A 4,630-nucleotide genomic window follows, 5' to 3' on the forward strand; every position below is an offset into this window, starting at 1 on the left:
ACATCTATAAAGTATTTAATCCATTAATAACTGAAGTAACATTCTTCTCAGCAGCATATTAAACATTTTCTAAAGTAGATACTATTTTATGTCACAAAACAAATCTTAGCAAATAAAAAATAGACATAATTCCTGGAATTCTCTCAGATTATAATGGAACAAAATTAGAAATCAAATATAAGACCAAACTGAAAATATGCTAATACCTTGAGATTAAATAAAACCCCTGAATGATGAACAGAGAGCAGAAGAAATCAGGGGAGAAGTAGAAAAAATCTTAGAAACAAATAAAAATAGTAACAAAACATACCAAAGTCTGTGGGACAGTATGAATACAGTTCTAAGAAGAAAGCACTGAATTCCTAAATTCAAGAAACAGAAAGATACCAAATAAATAATCTAATACTACATCTTAAGTGCCTAGACAAAGAAGAATAAACTAACACCAAATTTTGAAGAAGACAGAAAAATATTAAAATCAGAGCAGAGATCAATAAAATTAAAAAATTTAAAAAATAATAGACCAGAGCAATAAAAGCTGGTTCCTTGAAAGGATAAATAATACTGATAAACCACCAGCCAAAATACTCAAAATAATCAGAGAGAAGAAACTTATTAATTAAATCAGAGATGAAAAGGGGAATACCACCAGAGACACTACTGAAATCCAGGGTAGTGTCAGAAACTATTTTGAAAACCTATACTCCAATAAGTTAGAATATCTTAAAGATCTTCAGAAATTCCTAGAGACATATGTTATACCCAAATCGATCCATGAGGATACAGAAAACATAAACACAGGCCAATGATTAATGAAACTGGAGTAGATATTAAAGTCCTTTCAGCAGCAACAACAACAACAACAAAAAAGCCCAGGACCAGATAGATTCTCAGCAGAATTCTACCAGACCTTTAAGAGGAACTAATACCAACCCTTCTCAAAATATTCCTTGAAATAGAAAAGAAGGAACACTGCCAAATTAATTCTATAAAGCCAGTACCAAAACCCCACATCAAGAAAAAGAATTCTAGTCAATATTCTCGATGAACGTAGATACAAAAATTTTTAACAAAATATTGGCAAAGTGCATTAAAAACACATTAAGAAGACAGTGCACCATTATCAAGTTTTATCCCAGGGATGCAAGGTTGGTTCAGCATATGCAGCACAATAAGTGCAATTCACAACATATATACAGTGTTAAAGGCAAGAATCACATGATTATCTCAATAGGTGCAGTCACAGTATTTGACACCCATTCATGTTTAAAACAACAGAGAAACTAGGGATAGAAGGAATTTACTTCAACATAATAAAGGCTATATATCACAAAGCCAAATCCAACACCATATTGAGCAGAAAAAAATTAAAGGATTTCCTCTAAATTCCAGAAAAAGTCAAGGATGTCCACTGGAAACAATGGTAAGTCAATAAAATTCTTGGAAATCTCCTCAGAGCAATTAGACAAGAGATGGAAATCAAAGCAGTACAAATAGGAAAAAAGGAAATCAAATTATTTCTGTTTACTGATAACATAATCTATGGACATGAAAGACATTTACAATTAAAACTACAGAACAATGAGGAAAGAATTTGAAGACTTTAGAAGGTGAAAAGAATTCCCACATTCTTGGATAGGCATGGCCATGCTACCAAGAGGTATATACAAACTAAATGCAATCCTCATCAATATATCAATGACACTCTTCACAGAATTAGAAAAAAAATGCTTAAATACATTTGGCAGAATAAGAGACACAGAACAGCAAAAGCAATACTGAGCAAGAAGAGGATGCTTGACGTACTACAATACTTGATCTCAATTTATACTACAGAGCAATAGTAACAAAAATAACATGATGTTCACATCAAAACACACATGAAAATCAATGGAATAGAAGACACAGAGACAAATACACTTAGATATCATCATCTAACACTCAACAAAGATAACAAAGATGTTAAAACATGTTTTCGAAAATGTACACTTTAAAACAATACATGGTACTGGGAAAAATGAATGTCCATACATTTAATGGCTTTTGTGAACTATATTTTTAGTCTGCATTTTTGTCATGTGGCCATGGCCACTGAAGTCCTTCTTTTCTCTCAGTACACAGACAGTGATTTGACAGAAATACCCTAAATATCTGAAACGCCTCCCCCAAATCATTCGGAGTTTGATAAGTTTCCCTTATTGTATGTGTTGGAGCACATCTTTATCACAGCTTATAAGTTAACAACTCTGCCTTAAACTAACCTTCCTGTTTTTACCAAGATAGAAGCAATACAGAAGTGAGAGATCATCTTTTTTCCTTTCTTCTGAGTTTTCCTCAGGTCACAGGCATGTGGGCAGATTTTTATTTTATTCAAGAATATACTGGAAGTTTCCAAAGCCATTATATTCTGAAACATCTCATTCCATGGATGTTTCTTCCAAGCTTTTTGGTTAGTCTATTTTTTTTTCTCTTCATATATTACTCCAGAGTGCAGCTACTAATATATTTACCTGAATGCACTTTTGAAAAAAAAAAAAAAAAACACCACCCCAGATTGCTACTCAGAGTTTCTTTCCATTTAGGCAAGTCCTTTGAGCTCTTTATTCTGATTTAGATTAGGTGCCCATCAAAATCTCATGTGTGAGAAAAGAAAAGAAAGTTTAGACAAAATGATCAGATTATAACAGGTTTGACCTAATCAGTGAATTAATCCACTAACAAGCATTAACTTGGTGGTAACTAAAGGCAGTGTGTTGATGGAGGAGGTGTGCTCCAGTGGGTATGCCTTTAGGGTTTATAGTTTGTCTTTGTTTAGGGAGCTTTCTGTCTTTGTGCTTCTTGGTGCAAGGTCCTGAACCACTTTTCTCTACCACACTCTTCCACCATGATGTTCTACCTCATCTCAAGCTCTAAGTAATGGAGCCAGCTTGCTGTGGACTGAGACATCGAGAACCATAAGCCCCCAAATAAACCTTCTGTCCTCTAATTGTTCTTGTCAGGTGTTTTGGTCAAGAAAAGAAAAAAAAAAACTGACTCAAATACTGGTCAACCAGAGAACCACCTCACAGGTTAAAAAAAAATCAACCTCAATACTTTGTGAATCCTGTTCATTCTTCTTCCTCCAGCACTGATCTTTATCAAAAAATACATTCTATTATCTTCAAAGTGACAGTGAAGTAAAGCAGGCAAAAGAAAAAGAGTAAATTAAATGCCACAAAGCTCTCTTTTGGCCAATTTTCAATCCTATATTCTTGAGTAAGTGTTCCCTTGTTTGCTATAATTTTTGTTTAGTTTCCAGAGTTCTGAGAAAGTGAGTTCTGACAGTATTTTCTTATAGTTTTATCATTGTTTTATAAATAACTATACTTTGACTTTCCTTAATCTGCATTTTAACTAACATTTCATTACTGTTTAAAGTCATCTTCCTATACCTCTTACATATTTCTTGCAATGTGTTATTATGTAGCGCATTGTTTTCACTCCTGTATAAGATTAATATTTTATATTATTTCCTGGCATGTCATTTACTTATTCTATAATTCATTGGTTATCATTCACAATTTTTGCCAGGCATTATTTAGCAATGTGAGGAGACATTTTTGGTGGTCACAAGTGGCATGGGAGCACTACTAGTGTCTAGAAACTAAGTTGATTTGAAACATCCTACATACACAGAAAACCTCCCACCATCCACAATCAAATACTATTGCTGCTAGCATTGCTAAGATATGCTGTAATATTTTGTAAATCATTTGCAGCAGATTGCCTGAACTTTCTTATGTATTTCCTCTGCAAATAATATTAATTTTCCTCTTCCAGTGTAACTCTTTATATCTTTTTAGTATGTACGTAACACAAAAAAATCTATATTGACATTGTTGACTTGTTTCTGAGTTTAATAGGAATATTAGAATTTTTCTATTATGCATGCCTATGGTACTTTTGCCTTTTATTTCAACTTTTTTACCCACTTAATTTCCATTTGTCACTGCTGTATAGAATATGGATAAATTTTGTCTTGTGGTTCTGCCACAGTCCGACTCGGCAAAATAACAGGGAGGTGACAAGCAACTTGAAGGTTGAAGCGGGAATTGCTTCATTGTGGGGAAACTCAGCAGAAACTGAGCGGGAACTCAAGGTAGCGGGCACCCAAGGTAGCAGGAGCCACTTTATTGCAGAACAGCAGAGGTATATATACCTAACTGATTACACACAGCTTGACTCAATTAGCATCATCTAGATACAGCAGTCAGCCAATAAGGAATCCTCACCATCTTAAGGGCTCAGTGGCGTTGCCTCACAAACCACTCCTCCTGGCACACTGCCAGGCACCACCTTGACTTGATTTGCAGTCCCCAACATGGTTCAATTTAAATGGTATTTCTCTTAAGAGGTGATATTTCCATATTTATATTTATTAATGTTTGTCTTAGTCATTACAATATGCTCTATTTCTATTTTTTTTATTTTTTCTTCACCTTATTTTGTATTTGGTGAGGGTTTTTTTTGTATTTTACACATTTTCCTTTAAATAATATCAAGACATATGTTTTGAATTTTGTTTATAAAACATCACTTTTATAATTTTAATATTAATACTCTATGAGAAAATTCCTATATCATCAATAAT

The sequence above is a fragment of the Marmota monax genome, unplaced genomic scaffold (genome assembly GCF_021218885.2).
Source record: "Marmota monax isolate L192 unplaced genomic scaffold, Marmota_monax_Labrador192_F-V1.1 WCK01_AAM20220418_F8-fsc00054, whole genome shotgun sequence".
Classification (NCBI taxonomy): domain Eukaryota; kingdom Metazoa; phylum Chordata; class Mammalia; order Rodentia; family Sciuridae; genus Marmota; species Marmota monax.